The sequence below is a fragment of the Rhinopithecus roxellana genome, chromosome 1 (assembly GCF_007565055.1).
Source record: "Rhinopithecus roxellana isolate Shanxi Qingling chromosome 1, ASM756505v1, whole genome shotgun sequence".
Taxonomy (NCBI): domain Eukaryota; kingdom Metazoa; phylum Chordata; class Mammalia; order Primates; family Cercopithecidae; genus Rhinopithecus; species Rhinopithecus roxellana.
In genome coordinates this window covers 195,626,491-195,649,256 of record NC_044549.1, presented here as the reverse complement: position 1 = coordinate 195,649,256, position 22,766 = coordinate 195,626,491, and the positions used below count along the sequence as shown (strand labels likewise).

Here is a 22,766-nt window from a genome sequence, read left to right as displayed (position 1 = left end):
TTTTTCAAGAAATTTAATGCCAGGGGAAATAATCAACATATATTTATTTAAAATGCATTATGTCCTTAAATATATGCGTTGCAGGAAAAAAAAAAAATCTAGAAAAATCTCACAAAAAGTGAGTGGTGGTTGCTGTTAGTCATCTTTTTGTTTTTATTTTCAAAATCACTTAAAATCAGCATACTTTCATGATAGAAAGAAATATTATTTTGTCTGGGCATAGTAGCTCATGCCTGTAATCCCAGCACTTTGGGAGGCTGAGGCGGGTGGATCACCTGAGGTCAGGAGTTTGAGATCAGCCCAGCCAACAGGGTGAAACCCTGTCTTTACTGAAAATAGAAAAATTAGCCTGGTGTGGTGTCATGTGTCTGTAATCCCAGCTACTCAGGAGGCTGAGGCAGAAAAATCACTTGAACCCAGGAGACAGAGGTTGCAGTGAGCCAAGATCATGCCTGCACTCCAGCCTGGGCAATAGAGCCAGACTTCATCTCAAAAAAAAAAAAAAAAAAAAAAAAGAAAGAAATATTATTTTTTTTATTTATTTATTTATTTATTTATTTATTTTTCTTTTTTACTGAAACAGAGTCTCACTCAATTGCCCAGGCTGGAACAGTGGCATGATCATAGCTCACTACAGCCTCGAACTCCTGGGCTTAAGTGACCCACCCACCTTAGCCTCCTGAGTAGCTAGGACTACAGGTATGCACCACCTGAGTAGTTTTTAAACATTTTTTTATAGAGATGGGGGTTTCCCTATGTTGCCCAGCTTGGTCTCAAATGCCTTGTCTCAAACAATCCTCCTGCCTCGGCCTCCCAAAGCACTGGGATTATAAGTGTGAGCCATAAAAATATTATTTTTAAAATCTAACTTCTTTTAAAGATCATTTGTGTTCATTACAAGGCCAGGCACCAAGAGTTGAAGAACAGGGTAGGTGCCACAATTCTCTAAAACAGTGACACACATGCTTACTTCCTCTCTCTGAAAATCAGAAATGGACCCTATCTCCCAATGTCATGTCATCACCAACAAAGTCACAGAATCTTCCTTAAACCCACAAAAAAGGAAACCAAACTACAGAGAGGCTCCATGATTTCTTTGTGATGACAGAGAAACAGGTTTCAGAACCAGGATTGAGGTACAAATTTAGTATCTATGGATTTAGGAGAGCAGGTAAAGGCACCTCTGAGAATGGACAGGGTCATTGGTGAGGGCCTGGCGCATGTCCACATCGGGCTTCTATGGAAGTCAGGCAGATGGTAAGAAGAGCTAGTGTGAGGATGACAAGCACACGTTCAGTTTCTATGAGATTCCGGCAACATATCCAGGCAGTAGAGAGGAACATAGCCATCACCTGCAGAGAGGCAACAGCCAAAGCAAAGAAGATGTAGGCAAGAGGAGACCCCAAGCCAGAGCACTGACAGATGTCCACATCTAAGCACACCAAAAAGAAAAGGGGACTTAACCAAAAACAAAGACAAAAAGCCAGGGATGACTAGTCAGAGGAGGAGGAGAGCTAGAATGTTCCCACACAGTCTAATTCCACACAAATACAGGCTGAAAGCAAAACTCTCAGTGGGAAATACTCTGGATGAGGCTTTTCACGGTTTTTTGTTTTTGTTTTGTTTTTCTTTTTTTGTAGAAAGGGGGCTCGTTTGGTGGCCAAGCATGGTCTCAAATGCCTGTCTTCAAGCAATCCTCCCATCTCAGCCACCCAAAGTGCTGGGATTACAGGCGTGAGCCACTGTGCCAAGACTTTCCATGTTCAATCATCACTCTGGTATTCCCTCCATCAAAAGAGCTCAGAAGATGACATCTCATAAGGAGGCTCCTCGTCTTGGCTAGAGATCAACAAGGAGTACCTGGAAATACAGAGACAACAGCAGCACACTCCTCCTTCAGCTGGGCCAGGTCCTGGGCTCCACCCTCTGTATAGAAGGGGGAACAAAACTAACATGATCTCTGCCCTCAAGGCACTCCCTATACAGCAGGGGATAGTAGTTGAAATGAGCATAACATGGCAGGTAGGCGAGGTAAGGGCAGGTTCTGAAGTTACAAACACTGCCTGGCATGAAACACAAGAAGTGGAGAGGTTTTCCTAACTAATCCCTGCTTCCCCACTAATTCCTCTGACAAGCCTGCACTTGCCATAGCCCCCAAAAACCATCCGGACATGGTGGCTCCTGTCTGTAGTTCCATAGCTTTGGGAGGGAAAGCAGGAAGATTGCCTGAGGCCAGGAGTTCAAGGCTACAGTAAGCTATAATTAGGCCACTACACTACAGCCTGGTTGTGGGAGAAAGACTGTCTCTAAAGAAAAAAAAAAAAAAAAGACCAGGCGAGGTGGCTAACACCTGTAATCCCAGCACTTTGGGAGGCCAAGGCAGGTGGATCACTTGAGGCCAGGAGCATGAGACAGCCAAGGCAACATAGCAAAACCCTGTTTCTACAAAACATTCAAAACATTTAAAAACTAGCTGGGTGTGGTGGCATGCACCTGTAGTCCCAGCTACTTGGGAGGCAGAGGCAGAAGGATCACTTGAGGCCAAGAGGTTGAGGCTGCAGTGAGCCATGATCGCCACCACTGCACTCCAGCCTGGGTAATAGAGCAAGATTAAGGTAGGGTAAGGTAAGGTAAAAGGAAAAAGGAAAGGAAAGGTTAAAGGAAAGGTAAGGAAGGAGGCAGGGAAGGGGAGATGAGGGGAAGGGGAAGGGGAAGGGGAAGGGGAAGGGGGGAAGGGAGGAAGGAAGGAAGGAAGGAAGGAAGGAAGGAAGGAAGGAAGGAAGGAAGGAAGGAAGGAAGGAAGGAAGGAAGGAAGGAAGGAAGGGCGGGCCCACAGCCTGCTGATACTGCCAGCCAGCTGACGACTGTCTTACGTGCCTCGGCATCTGGGCTCTTGTGAATTGAGCATTTTCCCAATGGATAAATGGTCGTGTGTATGTTCCCAACCTGTTTGTTCACGCCTGTTTTGTTGATTAATGTAATTATATCATTGTGTTTATTATTTCATGTATAGCATTAAAAGTGTTCTTTATAAAATTTTTTAAGTCCATTTACATTGCTATAAAAGAGTGTTAAATCTATGTAAACTAACTTTAATATCTTGAAAAACAATTAGGGATTAAAAGGCCAATTCAATTTAGATAAAACAATTGTAATATATTTGAAAAATCATTTAATCGAAAAGAGGGTTATGTACTACAACAAATCTAGAGTCTATGTCCTGCAGTGCTCATAAAGGTAAGGCATTTAGCACAACCCTGACAAGTGGTAAGCACTCAGTAGATGTGAGTCATTATTACCATTATTGGCAAATAAAGAGTGATGAAACCTATGAAGGCAGGAAAAGGCAACAGAGATGGGGGATGCCACAGATGGAGTGGTCAAGGAAGGCATGTCATGGACAGCACACTTCTGCTGAGAACCAAAGAACAGAAAAGAAGCTGGGCACAGCAGCATGCACCTGTAGTCCCAGCCTACTCAGAAGGCTGAGGCAGGAGGAGTGCTGAGCCCAGGAGTTCAAGGGCAGCCTAGGCAACATATCAAGAACCAGTCTCAAGAAAAAAAGAAAGAGAAATAAATAAAAACTTCAAAAACAAAACAAAAAAAGAAAAGGAAAAGGGGTAGCGAGGGAGCGGCATGACCCAAGGTCATGGGAGTTTGGTGTGTTCGAGGGTCTGGAAGCACTGGTGGGGCTGCTATAGGGTAAGGACAGGGTGGAACGAGGCTGGCTGGATAGAGACCCAAGAGCCAGGTCACAGAGTCTTGGAAGACTGCATTTTATCCAAAGGGCAATGGGAAACAAAGAAGCAGCATAACCCAGTTGGATTTCAAAAAAAGACCAGTCAGGCTGCTGGGTCCAAAGAGGACAACAGAGAAGCAAGAGTGGAAGCTGGGAGAGCAGTTACAGCTGTCCAGGGATGAGATGGCAGTGGCTTCATCAAGGGTGGCAGCAGCCAGGTCGGAGAATGGGTCTGGGATATATCTGGAGGAAGAATTAACAGGGCCGGTGGATGGCCAGGAGGATATGGAAATAGGGTAAACCATGTTGTATCTATTAAGACAAATGTGTGTGGAGGGGGAACAATCTACTTTCTGCAGTGGATGAGTTAATAACCTCAGTATGTGGGTACATGAGGCTGGGGGAGGAAGGGAAGGTCAGGGTGGGCATACATTTGGCAGTCACCAGCATGTGGCTGTTATTACAGCTTTGGGAGAGAGGATATAGACAGACGCAGGCTGGGCACGCCAACATTCAGAGCAGTACATCACGGTCACCTGAGAATCAATTAGAATGACTATGCCTGAGGTTGGGGCCTAGGGAGGATATATAGTCAGCCTTCTGTATCTACCACGGATCAAAAATATTCAGGGTGAAAAAAACAATATAAAATAACAATACAAAACTTTAGGCTGGGCATGGTGGCATGTGCCTGTAGTCCCAACTACTAGGGGGCTGAGGTGGGAGGATGGCTTGAGTCTGGAAGGTTGAGAATGCAGTGAGCCAAGATGGCACCAAGGCACTCCATCCTGGGCGACAGGAGATTGTCTCAAAAAAAAAAAAAAAAAAAAAAATAGCATTTACAAGTAATACAAGTAATCTAGACTTAAAGTATATGGAAAAATGTGTACAGGTTAAATGCAAATACTTTTCCAATTCATATCAGGGACTTGAGCATCCATGGATTTTGGTATCTGCAGGGGACTGGTTCCAGGGCTGGTTTTTGTATTTTTCTTTTTTTGAGGCAGAGTCTCACTCTGTTGCCCAGGCTGGAGTGCAATGGCATGATCTTGGCTCACTGCAACCTCTGCTTCCTAGGCTCAAGCAATCCTACCACCTCAGCCTCCTGATAGCTGGGACTACAAGACGCATACCATCACACACAGGTATTTTTTTTATTATAATTATTTTTTGTAGAGACGGAGTTTTGTCATGTTGCCTAGGCTGGTCTCGAACTTCCGGGCTCATATGATCTGCTTGCCTTGGCCTCCTAAAGTGATGGGATTCCAGGCGTGAGCCACCACGCCTGGCCTAGGACTGTATTTTTTTTTAATTTATTTATTTTTATTTGTTTATTTATTTATTTATTTTTGAGATGGAGTCCTGCTCTGTCACCCAGGCTGAAGTGCAGTGGCACAATCTCGGCTCACTGCAACCTCTGCCTCCTGGGTTCAAGAGATTCTCCTGCCTCAGCCTCCCGAGTAGCTAGGATTACAGGTGCATGCCACCATGCCTGGCTAATTTTTGTATTTTTAGTAGAGACGGAGTTTCATCATGTTGACCAGGCTGGTCTCAAACTCCTGATCTCAGGTGATCCATCCACCTCGGCCTCCCAAAGTGCTGGGATTACAGGCATGAGCCACAGCGTCTGCCAGACTATATTTTTTTAAGTTCTAGGTGCATCAGGGTTGACAGCCACTGATTTAGAAGTTCAGAGGAAGAGGAAAAAGAAAGAACTGGTGAAAGAGGCTGGAAAGACTATCCAGAGAGACAAAAGGGAACTCTGGGAGCAAGTGAGGCACTAGGAGTCAAGCCAGGAGAGTGTCCAGCAGGGAGTGACCACTGCGTCGTCCCAGCTCAAGGGTCAAACAGGATGAGGGGAGAGAGGAGCCTCTAGGTACAGTGGTGGAGGTAGAGGGATTCCAATTAAACCCCATGCCAGATACTCTGGCTCCTCATGCTTTACCTTGAGTAAATTCCCACTCTCCTGGGATGAGCCCTGTATAAGTAAAATACATGAGGTTCGTTGTGTACATCCATAAAACCAACTGTATAAACGCTTGCTACGCCTGTGACCGTGTGGACACAGTGGACACAAGTGAATAAGCAAAGGTGAAAATGGGGGTATAATAATATTACTGTAGGTTCTACTTTACGGACACAACTCTAGAGTCGTGGCGAGACCTGCACACAATTCCTGGCCCCACATACCCTGGCTATGCAAGGCTTAGCAAGTCAATGCACTCCGCACCTCAGGGGCCCATGTGAACAACGATGGTTGGACTAGATTAAAGGTCTTGCTGTTGTTGTTTAATTTTAAATTCAATTTTTAAAAGTTAACATGGCAAGGGGAGCTGGTTTAATATGCAGGTTCCAGACCCCCCTCCCTCCCCCGACATAAGCAAGGTAAGCAACTCAGGGTAGGATGGCACTGAAGGCCTCAAGAGCTGCCTGCATTGGTCCAACCCAGTGCAAAGTCCTTGGGTTAGGTCATGGAAAAAAATAAATAGCCCAGGAGATGTTTTTATCTCCTTAGTCAGAAAACCTGAGCTGGAATGCAAACAAGTCCTCAAAGGGTTAGAGGTGAATATCAGTCACTCAGTAAATACTGTTCGCTAAATCCTTAATATTACTTTACAGTAAAAACAAACGATGGAACAATATTATGAAACTCTTATCTGCTTCATAACCTTCTCCTCTTAGGAAAAAAGCTGCTCCAGGTAAACTCAGGGAGGGTGGTCAGCAGATCATATGCAGGTGAGATACGGAGTTTTTTTTTTTTTTTTTTTTCTCAATCAATGCTTCTTAACCAAAAAGTTACATACAGCAGTCCCTAGAAGAAGGGACCAAAAAGAGTTCCATAGCCACCCAAAGACCAATGCAGCAGCTTTCATGTCTGGTGTCTGCTGTGTGTTATATGGCTACAAAAGTCTATAGCACACGCTGTCATTTCCACCAGGGATTAGGCAAGTGTGACCTACAAGTCACAGGATGGAGGTAAAAATCACAGGGAAGAAAGAAACCTCATCTTCAAATTAAGCTGTATCAAGCTAAGGGTCACTTGGGACAATGCCCTGAACCATGAAAAAAAATGAATTTTCAATATGTTAGACATATGTTTTATAAATAAATAAGCTATTGACAGATTTTGAAACTAAGGTTTTGACGGGGTTTTTGGTTTTCTTGTATTTCACCTGATGGGTTTCATTCTTAAACAAGAAGTTTTCTTGTCCCCTTTGTAGCTAATCTGAGATACTGGGTAAGAGATGGAGTCAAACCAGACAAACTAGGTCTGACTCACCTTGCTAGGTATGTGACTTTTCCTTAACTTCCCTGAGCCTCGCCGTCCTCATCTGCAGAATGCAAGAGTATTAAATTCAGGCCACTCTGAGGATTACCCAGCACACTGCAAGTACCATATGTTGACTCTGCTTTCTCCCAAATGTTCCATCGTTGTGGGTATATCTGTTTTGTGGGTCATTTTAATTTTCTGTGTTTCTCAGACTCAGGAGGTATAAACCCACCGGACTAGGAGAAGTACTAAAACTTCTCTGAAAAGGTCATTCTACCACCTGGCAAAGGTGGATGCCCAAAGCTTTCTCGCCTCTTCTTAGGAAGCCAAGTGAGGGCCAAATTTAAAAGGTAAAGACGTGTTTCTCCACTCAGGGGGAGGACGTACAGGAAGGGGCCTGTCTCCTCTGATCTGCGTAGCAATGTGTAGCTGGCCCTCTTCTGTAGGATTTCTCATCCAGGGGAGCATATCAGAAGCCCAGCGCTCCTTATCCCCACGCCCACCCACAACCGAGAACCTCTGCCCTAATCAACGCAGGCTGCCTTGTCTTCTCACACGCCTCAAAACTGATTCAACACACTGGTGAGTCACAGCATCTCCTGGGTTACACACATGTAAACAAACACATGAAACCCAAAAAGGATACCATGCACACAGCAGGACTCCGAACCAGTGCCTTCTGGTGACCCCTCTGCCAGTTTGGCAAGGCTCACAGACACCTCCTCAGAAGAAAGCTTTGAAGACATAAAATACAAAGGACTGCAAAGGAAAACAACTGCATCTAAAACTTGAAAAACTCTGGGATATGAACAACGACAAAAAAGTCTGTGATATCTGATAAGTGCTTCTTTATTAAAGAAGAAAAGAAATAAAAGATCTAAATAAATAAAATAAGACATATTCCATAACACTGTATTCCACAACACTGAGCCTTCTACACGTCCATTTCACCTATAATAAAAACAGCTCTACCCAACCGTAACATGAAATAAAAGATCTATTAGCACATTTAACAACAAATGTAATTTCATGGCAGTGATGAGCAAAGGCAATAACTCAAAGTATCTGCTTCCACTGAAGCATGACATGAAAATATCTGTGATTTCTACTGGTGACAATATCACAGGTCCTGCTAATACCACTGTGCCTGTGTGTGTCTATGTTCATAATTAAAGGAAATGCTGCATTTCAGTTAGAAGTTAATAAAAATAAAAGTGTGATTTTTTTCCCCTTTATAAGTGCATGGAACCCCTAAATTCTCTCTACAGACCCTTTAGAGGTCGCAGGACCTCAGTGAGAGAGCTCCACTCTACAGGGTCCTGTATTTAAGAGTTAACACTTGATCGTTCAATTGACAGATATTTAGGAAACAGCTACGTTGCTCTAACTACAGGAACCACAGAAGAAGATACAGAATTAAGTTAAGGCTTTGACGTAAGCATGCTCTAAGAACTTTCAGAATCTCTGCTCAATGTTTATTTTGGTTCTTCCAGTTTTATTATAAGTTGTGTTATCTATTGCCAAACCCACCAGGATTTCTTCTTTTTTCCGAACTGTATAATTAAAAACAAAGCAAACAAACAAAAAAGACACTCTCTCTCTGTTCAAGTCTACTGCTTGTTTGTTTGCTTGCTTGCTTGTTTTGAGATGGAGTTTCACTCTTGTTGCCCAGGCTGGAGTGCAATGTTGCAATCTCAGCTCACCACAACCTCCGCCTCTCAGGTTTAAGTGATTCTCCTGCCTCAGCCTCCTGAGTAGCTGGGATTACAGGCATGTGCCACCATGGTTTCTCCACGTTGGTCAGGCTGGTCTCAAACTCCCAACCTCAGGTGATTCGCCCACCTCGGCCTCCCAAAGAGCTGGGATTACAGGCGTGAGCCACAGCGCCCAGCCTCAAGTCTACTGTTAAACAGATTTTAGAAACTGTGGCTCAGTGCCATGGAGTAAACACTGAGCCTTTCACACATCCATTTCACCTATAATAAAACCAGCCCTACCCAACTGTAGGCATTTTACAGGAACGAAATGAGGCAATTTGTGCAAATGTTCTCTGAAAATTGTGTAGTGTTGCCCATGGATGGTCTTCCAATTACACTGTAAATGTCAGTGATTAATCAAAGTATGAATGGTGCCAAGTGCAGTGGCTCATACCTGATTTCCTAGCACTTTGGGAGGCTGAAGCAGGAGGATTGTTTGAGGCCTAGAGTTTGACACCAGCCTGGGCAACATAGGGAGACCCCATCTCTCCAAAAAAAATAAAAATTAAAAATTAGCTGGGCTTGGTGGTACATACATGTAGTCCTAGCTACACAGGAAGCTGAGGTGGGAGGGTTGCTTGAGGCCAGGAAGTCAAAGCTGCAGTAAGCCATATGTGCACCACTGCACCCCAGCCTGGGCAACAGAGCAAAACCCTGCCTCAAAAAAAAAAAGTTGCCGGGCACGGTGGCTCATGCCTGTAATCCCAGCACTTTGGGAGGCCAAGGCAGCTGGATCACAAGGTCAGGAGATCGAGATCATCCTGGCTTACACGGTGAAACCCCATCTCTACTAAAAATACAAAAAAAAAAAAAAAAATTAGCTGGGTGTGGTGGCGGGTGCCTGTAATCCCAGCTACTCGGGAGGCTGAGGCAGAAGAATGGCCTGAACCCAGGAGGTGGAGCTTGCAGTGAGCAGAGATCGTGCCACTGCCCTCCAGCCTGGGCGACAGAGCGAGACTCCGTCTCAAAAAAAAAAAAAAAAAAACTGTATGAGTGGAACCCAGGAGCCTCCTGTGACAGAAATGGCCATGATAGGTACTGCAGAATCACAAGAGGGTCTCCTAAGGAAAGGTAGGTAACACAGAGAGGCCCAAAAAATAATTCTGTTACAAACTCTGCTGTTCTCTTGTGAATTTTTTTTTTGCAGACGTCTACAGTCTGAAAAAAGCAAATACAAAATCTACCAAGGAGGTTACTGTAGACTCGGTTTTCCACACAATACCACATATCTCCTTGGTGGTACAGACGTCATGAATCAACAAAATGACTTGCTAGGAGCCTCCTATATGCTACAAGACACTAGAAATTCTAAAGCTTCGACTTCAATATGAGTACGAGTCTAACATGCTTCACAACTAACCTGGTGTGGATTATTCTATTATCATCCCTACTGAAATTGATCATCTGCAGTATTCACAAAGACTCTGTAGGGTTTATGGGTCAATACAAGCAACACTTTTTTCTTATTAATATCTAATAAAGAGAACCTGAAAACATCCCTAGACACACCCTAAAGGAGAAACTTGTAGTACCAAACCAATTCGTTTATTATAAATCATCTCACAAATTCAAGAATATTGGAGAGATCAGCCTGTATTAGTAAAAATAATTACAAAAAATTTGTAGAGATGAGACATAAGCTGATTTTGAACCAAGTTATCTGCAGGTAGAAGGACTGGTATCCTTTTTTTTAAGTGACACAGTGATAGATACATAGATTATTGGCTGCCATAGGTTTTTAAGGAGTAAAATTTCTTCTAAAAGGGCACATTTTGAATAAACATCAGAATCATAAAGTATTCATTTTTTAAATTATCCCTTTTTTTTAACAAGTGTGCAATATCAAGTTTCACACCCTGGCCATCATGACCACACTGAAAACACTCACCTAGTTTACTGCTCACCCTACCAGGTATCTGCTCTGCAGCCCATCAGCATGACCGGTTTGCCGCTGCAGCGGTATTTGGACTCTTCAAATAACCAGCTTAGTGAGCTTTCACACGAGAGTTATCAGCCTTGGTATACATGTTTTTCTGTGTCACATAAATGAGCGGACTGGATGTTCCCAATATCTTTGGTTTTAAACTTAGACAAACTCCTTCCCAGTGAGTTTCTAAGGACTTGTGGTACTTTTGTGAAGAAACAGAAATAGGAACATTTTCAAATTCTTCTGTACAGTCAAAAAAAAAAAAAAAAAAAAAAGTAGGCTCCCACCTATTATCTCAGCACTTTGGGAGCCCAAGGTGGGTGGCTTAAGGTCAGGAGTGGCCAGGTTGGTCAGTCTGGACAACACGGTAAAGCCCCGTCTCTACTAAAAATACAAAAATTAGCCAGGCATGGTGGTGCGTGCCTGTAGCCCCAGCTACTTGGGAGGCTAAGGCAGAATCGTTTGAACCCAGGAGGCAGAGGTTGTAGTGAGCTGAGATAGCACCATTGCACTCCAGCCTGGGCAAGAGGAGCCAGACTCCATCTCAAAAAATAAAAAAATAAAAAGTTGATTCAAATGAAAATCTTAACTTGATCCTCACTCCTCTAAAATGTCTATTCAGAACATTTAAAATTGGGACGTTTCATGTGGTTAACCCCTACAGTCGCATTTCTTTGACCACCTTTCCAAAGATGACAAGTCACAGCACAGGGTAGCCAGTACAAGATCTTATTTGGGGCCACGGCTAAGAAGAACTAGTCATGACATTGCCATCACAACACACATGGACAACTACTTACGGAAGTATTTTAGCGTCTCTTCAATTTGCTCAGTTGTGAGGTCGATGTTGGCATCTGGAGAAATGAGAGGTGTATGGAGCCAGTCGTCGTGGTCATAACCGTAGATGGTGTCGGCTCTTAACTTATAATGGGGCAGCTGCTCCTCCAGCAGGCTAATGATCTCGACTTCCGGAAGATCGGTGCTGTTGCACACATCTAAAGACAAGACAACCAAGAAATGAGAGCCCAGAAATGGTTATGGCCTTGCTGCTAGTTAACTAAACTTGTAGCCTATAGCAGCCATCTTTGGTTATTTATCTACAGCATGAAGAAGCCAGACAAGCCTATGTCAGGAGTCTTTTTCCAATTTAAATTATATTCTCAAAACTTTGAATTAATTGTGCACGCTTACGGCCAAGACCTACCCAAATGTTTCCTGCTGTTTAGTGTCCACTATTTAGGAAGAAAAGCCAAAGTTTTTGAGCTTTTATCATCTGAGTTAAGTCTTTCCTCCAACCCTTTCTCTGGCCATTCTCCTTCAAGTGTTCTATATGTCAGCCAAACCAGTATTAATTTCACCAACATTCCTAACTTCTTCTTGCCACTCTTTTACCATTCAAACTATCCTCCCATCTAGAATGTTGCCTTCATTTAATTTAATCATTCATCTGTTCATTCATCCACACTTCCTTCCTTCCATCCATGCATCCATTTGTATCCTGAGTACCAGGGGCATAGGAGACACAGTGGTGAACATAAGAGTCATGGTCCTGCCCTTGAAACACTTATATCCTTATGGGGCATCCAGCAATTATACCAATAGGCACCCATCCTTTAAGGAATACCTTGAATACCACCCGACATACTGGTGTTTTGAGCACACCAAGCAGAATTAGTCTCTCTTACCCTTTCTATACTGACATGCCATTTTGTCAGAACTTCAGTTACTAGACTTATTAAGTGTCTTGTGGGTATTTCAGTATCTGACTCATCTAGTTAGGAGAGGGCAAACTTCCATACACAGCTACCCTTGATCCACCACCTGTACGTCATAGCTCTTGGCCCAGGCTGTGCTCAGGGGGTGCATACTAATGCCTGTGACAGAGAACCAATTCACACAAAGCACATTAATGCAGGCCTTTAAACTGCAAACATGACAACATGGCAAACATAACCAGGACATGTACCTTACTTCTCTATCCCAGCGCTTACTCATCAAAGGAGAACACAGACACTGAATTAAATAAGTGCTAATGGGTGAGTGATCATTATCTATCAACTAATTCTGGCATCATCCACTGTATCAGCCCATTGTGCATAAGGCATTTGACACCTATGATGGGAAACATGCTCCCATGACACCATGGGAGCAGCAGTGGTTCCGTCAACCCATAAATAAACCAAGTGCTTGTGGTGCACACAACTAGACAGGACAGGAGACTTAACTTGGTATTTTGTTCTAGGAATGAGTCTTCAACAAAGAAAAATTAGTCAAAAGATAAGAATAGTACTGAGGTTGATTCTTATTTTTTTTTAAGACAGTGTCTGTTGCCCAGGCTGGAATGCAGTGGCACAATCTTGGCTCACTGCAGCCTTGACCTCCTAGCCTGAAGCATTCCTCCCACCTTGGCCTCCCAAGTAGCCAGGACCACTGATGGACACCACCAAATCCAGCTAATTTTATTTTTTGTAGAGACAAGGTCTCCCTATGTTGCCCAAGTGGGTCTTGAATTCCTGGGCTTACGCAATCCTCCTGCCTTGGCCCCCCAAAGTGCTGGGATTACAGGCATGAGAAACCTTGCTGGGCCTGAGGTCAATTCTTATCAAAGTCACAGTACCATGTTGTTGCTTTGAAGTAGAAAACAAAAATGAGAACCCGGATCAAGTGGAGGACCAAACTCACTCTTCAGTCTCCATCCCTCTCTAAGATGTTAGAAGGGGCAGAGGAGAGGGGGAAAAAAATTACTTGTGACAAATAAAACCACACAACAGCATGGGAAAATAAAGAGGAGATGCTGAGGACGAACCAAAAGTATGAGGTATTCCTAAACATGGTAAAATCAAATTAAAGGAGAAAGGCCCAGTCTTTTTTTTTTTTTTTTTTTTTTGAGACGGAGTCTTGCTCTGCCACCCAGGCTGGAGTGCAGTGGCCGGATCTCAGCTCACTGCAAGCTCCGCCTCCCGGGTTTACGCCATTCTCCTGCCTCAGCCTCCCGAGTAGCTGGGACTACAGGCGCCCGCCACCTCGCCCGGCTAGTTTTTTTTTTGTATTTTTAAGTAGAGACAGGGTTTCACTGTATTAGCCAGGATGGTCTCGATCTCCTGACCTCGTGATCCGCCCGTCTCGGCCTCCCAAAGTGCTGGGACTACAGGCTTGAGCCACCGCGCCCGGCCAAAAGGCCCAGTCTTACACATGAGCATTCATTCACACCTACGTACATGTCTACACACACACAGGAAATGACTGGTGCAGTCAGTGGGAGTAGATCCTGGGGTGCTCCACACGGGAGGCTACTGTCAGAAGGAGCAGGAAAGGCCAGGGGCAGGGATTCACTGCAGAACCAAAGCAGGAACAGCAGAGAGGACCAGTCCCTTCCTTGTTCCCCCTGCTTGAGCCAAGGCCAGGAAGGCAGCAAGGCAGTAACTGTGGGAGCTGGACACACTCAGGTAGAACATGGAACACCTCTGCCTGGAAGAAGAGCAGTGCCAGAGACTTTGTGTCAAATAAGAAGGCCATTCAACAGGTGAAAAAATTATGGATTTGTGAGAAAAGAGAGCATAATGACTCATGACCCTTTGGGCAGGAGCCCACTGAAAACACCTGTCAGCACCCACCCTCTCCTGCAGCTTCCTACCATTCCATACTAACCACTCTCCCTCAATTCAATATGCAAAGCTTCACCATAGAGCATTTCCACTCAGGAAGTTGGTATGGTTTTCCAAAATGCCAAGGAAAGGGTTAAAAATGAGAAAGTGAGGACATTTAGAATTTTACTTGGTGCTTTAGGAAAGCAGTTCAGTCCTGGAGGGGGGACTACATCTCACTGCTGGGACTTCTCTGCCTCATGAGGGAAATGTCACAGCAAGTACACTTGGTATTTCAGCCAGCCAAAAACAAGACCAGACCTTCTCCGTCACTTTGCAAAGCTCTGCTGGGAACAGAAGTTATGTCTTCCCCCGGGTAGAGCAATAGCCCAACCTCAAGGCAGAAGATTTCTCATATTTCTTCCCATCTCCCACTAGCAATAAACCACCATCCAAAGGCTCAAGACGGGCCCGTAATAAGCAAATATTTCCTCTTCTCACTATCAAGTAAAGAGTGAGTTCCCATGAAGTTCATCTCTGGGAAAGACCTCACAGTCATAAAACACCACCATGTATGTTGGGAGCAAGCCCCCAAAATCTGGCCATAAACTGGCCCCTAAACAAAATCTCTGCAGCACTGTGACAGGTTCATAATGGCCCTAACGCCCAAGCTTGAAGGCTATGGGTTTACAGGAATGAGGGCAAGGAACACCTGGCCCACCCAGGGTGGAAAACCACTTAAAGGCATTCTTAAGCCAAACAATAGCATGAGCCATTTATGCCTTTAAGGGCATGTTCCCGCTGCAGTTAACTAGCCCAACCTAACCCTTTAATTCGGCCCATCCCTTTGTTTCCCATAAGGGATACTTTTAGTTAACTTAATATCTATAGAAACAATGCGGCCGGGCGCGGTGGCTCAAGCCTGTAATCCCAGCACTTTGGGAGGCCGAGACGGGTGGATCACGAGGTCAGGATATCGAGACCATCCTGGCTAACCCAGTGAAACCCCGTCTCTACTGAAAATACAAAAAACTAGCCGGGCGAGGTGGCGGGCGCCTGTAGTCCCAGCTACTCGGGAGGCTGAGGCAGGAGAATGGCGTGAACCCGAAAGGCGGAGCTTGCAGTGAGCTGAGATCTGGCCACTGCACTCCAGTTTGGGCAACAGAGCGAGACTCCATCTCAAAAAAAAAAAAAAAAAAAAAAAAGAAACAATGCTAATGACTGATTTGCTGTTAATAAATATGTGGGTAAATCTCTGTTCGGGGCTCTCAGCTCTGAAGGCCGTGAGACACCTGATTTCCCACTTCACACCTCTATATTTCTGTGTGTGTGTCTTTAATTCCTCTAGCGCCACTGGGTTAGGGTCTCCCCCACCGAGCTGGTCTTGGCAATGTAACTGATGGAACATGGGGCCAAACAGGGTTGACACCTAGTCAGTAGCATCTCTTGGCTAAACATGGATCTGGTCAAACTGTCTCCACAGCAGCTCCACAAAAGGCAGTGCCAGCCTATCCCTAGTAGAACAGGCAGGGAACCAACACATTCCCGCCTGATACACCCACACAACAGGCTAGAATCATCTGGAGTCAATGCTGTTTGGTGGTGGGGAAAGCAATAGACTCCAGAAAGAAAAAAAAGAAAAAGAAAAAAAAAAGTCCCTTCTAAGAAATCTAAGAATAAGCTGACCCCTTGTGGCCAAGGTCAAGGAGAGCTGCACAGGCCATCTCCATAATCCTACCCCATGTCCTCATTCTTTGGGCCTTTAAAGCATCTGAAAATTTGCCAGGGCTGAAGGTCAACCTATTTACAGCATGGGTCCTTGTGCCCATGTGATATCTTTTTCCTTAAAGCATATGACCAGTGAGATAAAATATCAAAAGGTAAGGCTATGACAAAATGCCTTTTTAAAAAACTCTGGCCCAGGCGCAGTGGCTCACACCTGTAATCCCAGCACTTTGGGAGGCTGAGGCTGGTGGATCACTTGAGGTCAGGAATTCGAGACCTGCCTGGCCAACATGGTGAAACCCTGTCTCCACTAAAAATACAAAAATTAGCCAGGCATAGTGGTGCATGCTGGTAATCTCAGCTACTCAGGAGGCTGAGGCAACAGAATCACTTGAACCCTAGAGGCAGAGGTTACAGTAAGCCAAGATCACGCCACTGCACTCCAGCCTGGGTGACAGAGCAAGACTCTGTCTAAAAAAAATAAAAATAAAAAAATTCTGTATATTTGATTTTTCTGTGACGTGACCAGCCTTATAAACATTAGCAGCAAATTTTCAGATGCCTTAAAGGCCCAAAGAATTAGGACATGGGGTAGGATTATGGAGATGGCCTGTGCAGCTCTCCTTGACCTTGGCCACAAGACCAAAAGCCCCACGGACCCCCTGTGGAAGGAGACACCATGTTTGCCTCAAGGAGAGGACACATTCAAGGCCTGACATCAGGTAAACGTAACAGAATAGTCTTCAAGAATTCCCCAGGAATGCTTTCACCATGGCAAACATCACTCCAGAGCATTGTCTCACCCTCCCAGCAACCTGGGACACAGAGATTTGCCTGTTATTACAGATCAGTAAGCTGGGATGCACAAGGGCTGTGGGATATCTTGTTGGTCAAGTTGATCCAGCTAACTAAGCAGCAGATCAGGCAGGAGCAGCCTCAGCTGTTCCACTGAAAGTTGTGCTCTTCCCTCCAACACCTGCTAGCCAGTTCCTAGGAGGGAGCACTTGAAATGCTGGGGAATTCCCAGGATGTCATCATCAGGAAGTTTTTGTTCTAAACAGGTGGAAGACTTCATACATGTGGCAGGCATGTAAAATGAAACACACTCACAAATTAGAGAGGTGTTGGAATAATTTTCTCCTTTAAAGCGCAGGAAGCAGAGGCAAGAATTTAGTAACTTGTCTGCAGAACCACAGAGGGTCAGGGGCCTGCGTAGGACAGGAGCTTATTCAAGTTCCTGCTGTGAATGGACACTGCCGGCCCACCCTGGAGGAAAGGAACCCTTTATGCTCTCTGTGGACATCATTTCCCCACAGTTGCAATTCACTTTGGTAACAAGCTGTAAAAATGTGTTCTGAAATAAGTCTCAAACGAAGGGCATCCATTTCCTGACCAATCGCAAAGCCCAAAAGCCCATGGCTTCAGGTAGATATGCACTAACAACAGCCCCAAATCCCACCTTCAGGTAGATATGCACTAACAACAGCCCCAAATCCCACCGACCTCCAGCCTGACAAACCATCAAAAGGCCAGGCTCAACCATCAGGGCAGATTTACCCCTCGGCATCCCCTCCGTGCCCAGTTACTGTAACAGCCCCATGGTGGCCAGTCACATTGCAGCTGGTGTCATTTCTGGAAAACAGCTTTCCTTCCTTCCTTCCTTCCTTCCTTCCTTCCTCCCTCCCTCCCTCCCTCCCTCCCTCCCTCCCTTCCTTCCTTCCTTCCTTCCTTCTTTCTCTCTCTTTCCTTCCTTCCTTCCTTTCTCTCTCTCTCTCTTTCTTTCTTTCTCTTTCTCTCTTTCTTTCTCTCTCTCTCTCTCCTCTCTCCTCTCTCCTCTCTCTCTCTCTCTCTCTCTCTTTCTTCCTTTCTTTCAGTAGAGATGGAATCTCACTATGCTGACCAGGCCAGTATCAAACTCCTGCCCTCAAATAACCCTCCCATCTTAGCCTCCCAAAGAGCTTTTTAAATCATGCTATTGCTCTTCCTTAAAAACCTCCCAGCTCCCTACAAAGTGCTTCATCATTCTGCCTCTACGTTTCTATGGGAGAGGCTACTGAGTGTTTCCCAGTATGCACTCTCCGCTTCTTCCTTTTGGTCATGCAACCCCCAAGATGTGGCTGGGCCCGCGGCCACCCATCCAGAAACTGTTTCCCAGCTTTCCCTGTAGTAAGGTGTGTCCACATGCCTGGTTAACAGGATGTAACAGAACTTCCAAGTCATGCCCTTTCCCCAGTTGCAGAGTTGGGCTGGTACTGGAACCATGCTCAGCTGAATTAGTAAAGGCAATGCCCAGGAAATGACCACAGCTACCTCAGCTGCCTGAAACACCCTAGTGGAGAGACAGGTCCTGGACCTCCTTCCACTTGGACTTTTAAAAAGCAAAGAAATGGCTGGGCATGGTGGCTCACGCCTGTAATCCCAGCACTTTGGGAGGCCAAGGTGGGCAGATCACGAGGTTAGGAGATCGAGACTATCCTGGCTAACACGGTGAACCCCCGTCTCTACTAAAAATACAACAAATTAGCTGGGCGAGGTGGTGGGCACCTGTAATCCCAGCTACTCAGGAGGCTGAGGCAGGAGAATGGCGTGAACCCGGGAGGCGGAGCTTGCAGTGAGCCGAGATTGGGCCACTGTACTCCAGCCCGGGCTACAGAGCAAGACTCCATCTCAAAAAAAAAAAAAAAAAAAAGCAAAAGAAATAAACGGCTACTTTATTGAGGCCACAATTCCAATTACTCTGGTCTCTGTTAAAGCAGCTAACTCAACACCCGAATAGCCTTTCTTACCAAGCCCAGCCTCTGCTATTTTCTCCAATTTCCCTTCACTTAAGGCATACCAACTTCTCACCATTTTCCAAACACATTTTTTTCACAAATCTAAGTTTTTACACCAGCTGTTTTGGCTCCCTAGAATGCCCTTCACTGCCTAGCAAACTTCATCTTAAAATATCATTCAAATGTCACTCTGTATTGCAAAGCCTCCCTTAACCTCTCTTCTCTGGCTTCCACAGTACTCAGTACATAAATGACTTCACTACGATGTTCGAAGTGTGTTCTCTGTGGCTCTTCCCTACTAATTGTGAGCCTCTCAAAAGAAAAGGCTTTGAATTATCCACCTTACCTTCAGCCCAGCCCTTACTACTTTGCCAGGCAACAGTAAGCATGAGATGAGTGATGGAACAAGGGAAGCAGAGAGCAGCAGCCAGTGGCAGATCTAGTCTGTGAATCCCCTGCCTACCCAGGACAGACACATGCCCAGCCTGCAGCATGAGGCAGGTGGAGCCATCTAGTGTCAAGGTCTTTTCAAACCCACCTCAGTATGCCCCTAGGTCTTTATCTAGCATACAGGAAAGTCCCATGGGATAGTAAATGTCCCCTCAATTGCTCAGCAGATGTCAGTCCCATCCCCACCATTCTCATGGCACCACTTTGAAACTAAAATAACCTAAAAGGACTCTTTACCTCTTCAGAGGTATAACCCTTCCTAGGTTTTTTTCAAGGCGTAAGATTTGGAATGGACCTTCCTACCCAGGATGTGGGTATCAGTTAGGGCCGCCTGGGAGTGAGGAAAGGGTGCTGAAGCCCGCTTGGCCCCTGGAAGGTGTGGAGCGGTAGAAGCAGCTGTGTCCATTCTCCACATGACTGGGGCTAGAGCCTCACCTGCAGAGAGCAGCTAGGAGGAGGCCGGCTAGAAGGAGCCTCCTCCATCTAGGGATTTGCACGCATGCTCAGGTGACATGCCAGCTTCACAAAACCTGCCAGGTGCCTGAGACGATGCTTACATTTTACAGCAAAGGCAATAGCTCTACATTAGTGTCCAACATTTAACACTCAAGAGAACCTCGTATAAAAATACAGATCTCGGCGGGGTGCTGTGGCTCACACCTGTAATCCCAGCACTTTGGGAGGCCGAGGAGGGAGGATCACTTTGAGGTCAGGAGTTCAAAACCGGCCTGGCCAACATGGTGAAACTCCCTTTCTACTAAAAATACCAAAAAAAAAAAACAAAAAACAAAAAACAAATTAGCCAGGCGTGATGGTGGATGCCTGTAATCCCAGCTACTTGGGAGACTGAAGCAGACAGAACTGCTTGAACCCGGGAGGCGGAGGTTGCAGTGAGCCAAGATCACACCACTGCACTCCAGCCTGGGCGACAGAGTGAAACTCCGTCTAAAAACAATGAAAATACAGCACTTTGGGAGGCCGAGGTGAGCGGATCACAAGGTCAGGAGATTGAGACCATCCTGGTCAACATGGTGAAACCCCGTCTCTACTAAAAATACAAAAATTAGCTGGGCGTGGCAGTGCGTGCCTGTAATCCCAGATACTCGGGAGGCTGAGGCAGGAGAATCGCTTGAACCCAGGAGGCAGAGGTTGGGCAGTGAGCCAAGATCGGGCCACTGCACTCCAGCCTGGTGACAGAGCTAGACTCAGTCTCAAAAAAAAAAAAAAAAGAAGAAATACAGATCTCTGGCCTCTCAGAAGAAGTCAGCCTATCTAGGATCAAGGAACCTCCTCCTCCACAGAGGAGTTAAATGCTCTGAGTGGTGGCCACTCCCAGAGAGGGAGTGTGATCATTCCAACAGGGTTTCTGGGCCTCGTGCCTGCACGCTGGAGCTTGAGGCCTCTAAGCCCAGGAGAACAGAGACCTGAGTAGCTGCAAGGTGAGCAGAGTGTGCAGAAGAGCTGTCTAGAAGGAAAGTAGACCTAGACACTCGCCCGGTTGGCAGGAGATCTGAGAAAACAGCAAGGGGAATAGAATAAAAGACAGGAGAGAGAAAGAGGGAAAACCTAGTGAGAGAAAGCTCAAGCAAAAGCAAAGGAAGAAAGAGGAACACGAGAAGGGGGAAAGGAATACCAGAAAGAGACAATGGCAGGAAACCAGCACCACAACTGCCACCTGCTGGAAGAAGCCGAGAGGCCTGGATGCCGGCCAGGAGCACAGTTTCAAGAGTTTGGAGCAAGGACACCCAGCCTTGGTTCTGCCCTCGCAGCTTCATCCTGTCACTCTGGCAAATCACATCTTCATATGCCTGGGACTCAGTTTCTTCCTCTGTAGAACAAAGGTGCGCGGCTGCAGAAAAGCTTTCTTCACACCCTAAATTTCTCCGAGTGGTGCGAGCAAGAGTTGCACATTCTGAGGGCTGTGTCTGGGGGCAGCCGCCACTCACAGCACTTCCCGGTGACACCCCCTGGACCTCGACATGCTGACTTCATCCTAGAGACCAGGGATCTGTATTTTTATGAGAGTCCCTGATTTCTTTTTTTTTTTTTTTTTTTTTTTTGAGACGGAGTCTTGCTCTGTCACCCACGCTGGAGTGCAGTGGCCAGATCTCAGCTCACTGCAAGCTCCGCCTCCCGGGTTCACGCCATTCTCCTGCCTCAGCCTCCCGAGTAGCTGAGACTACAGGCGCCTGCCACCTCGCCCGGCTAGTTTTTTGTATTTTTAGTAGAGACGGGGTTTCACTGTGTTAGCCAGGATGGTCTCGATCTCCTGACCTCGTGATCCGCCCGTCTCGGCCTCCCAAAGTGCTGGGATTACAGGCTTGAGCCACCGCGCCCGGCCGAGAGTCCCTGATTTCTAAATGTTGAATACCGAGGGCCAGATTAAACATGCATGCCTCCAGTCTGCACACTGGGACTTCCATCCTGGTGTCGCACTCTGGGACTTCAGAGAATACTGCAGACCACATTAAAGGTGACAAAGAACAAGAAAAGGGACCTTCACTCATCAAATAATGACCACCTTACAGAGGTCCATCTTTTTTATTTTTTTCCTCCCTGTCCCTCTCCCACTCCATTTCTTTACCCACCCACTTTCCACTTGGCCATCAGAGAGCTGGGCACAGAGCATGACCCCTGGCTATGCTTAGGGAGGTGTTCTGGCTAGAGGCAATAACTCTCTCTCATGACACATTACCCATGGCCGTGACTGCAAACCCACAGCAATGTTTTAATGACTTCACAAGACAACACTCCTCACCTACTCAGCCACTTGGAAACCATTCTGTACAGACTTGGAAACAATTCCATTTTCTTAAAATTATAAGGATTAAAGGGCAGGAATAAAGACTTATACTCAGGCCACACTGGTGCTGGAGATGTATGTGATACTTTGTAAGTGGTATCTGACAGACAACCTTCTAGAAAATTCCTCTCTATTAAGGGACCATGCAGTTTAGAGCTTTACCTGAACATCTTCAGAGATTCAGTCTTAGTAATTACACTCCATACCACAAAAGTTGTGATTCTACAAATTACAAGGAGGCCACTAGGGCTATAAACTACTGGCACAACTTCCTCATTGAATGGAAAAGGACACTGTGTTCAAGCTGAGGAAGTGGCCAAATGTCACAGAGCATACCAGTACCAGACTAGAGATGGGTGGTGCTTGGCCTGCTGCAGGTCACACCATGCAAGGGGCCTCGGGATGTAGCAAGAGCACCTCCAGATGCTGATTCGTTTTCCACTGTTTGCCCAGCACCCGGAACCCTGCCCAGTAACCAGTAAGTGTTCAATAAACGTTTGCTGAACAACGCAAAGCACTTGTATCTATGACTGCCTTTCATTTACTCTCACAAACCAGCAGGCTGTGCAGGATGAGGATTGGGAACATATTTCATAAAGGAGGAGACCCAGATCTAAAAGACAGAAGGGGAAACTGAGGCCCTGCAAGGTTCAGAGACATGGGGGAAGTCTCAAGGCTAAGCGGTGGCAGAAATGGAAGCAGGACCTCCGACTCCACCCTGGCTCACACCCTAGCC

General features: G+C 45.8%; 1 protein-coding gene across 3 annotated transcripts in view; it reads right to left on the bottom strand.

The window, feature by feature from the left end:
- The window catches only part of TRAK1 (trafficking kinesin protein 1), a 139,588-nt gene that overhangs the window by 91,069 nt on the left and 25,753 nt on the right, over positions 1–22,766 (bottom strand). For all 3 annotated transcript variants that reach the window (XM_030935386.1, XM_030935403.1, XM_030935396.1), the window contains exon 2: positions 11,495–11,689. The gene's annotated coding sequence lies outside the window, so the exon portion shown is untranslated. The remainder of the gene's footprint in view (positions 1–11,494; positions 11,690–22,766) is intronic.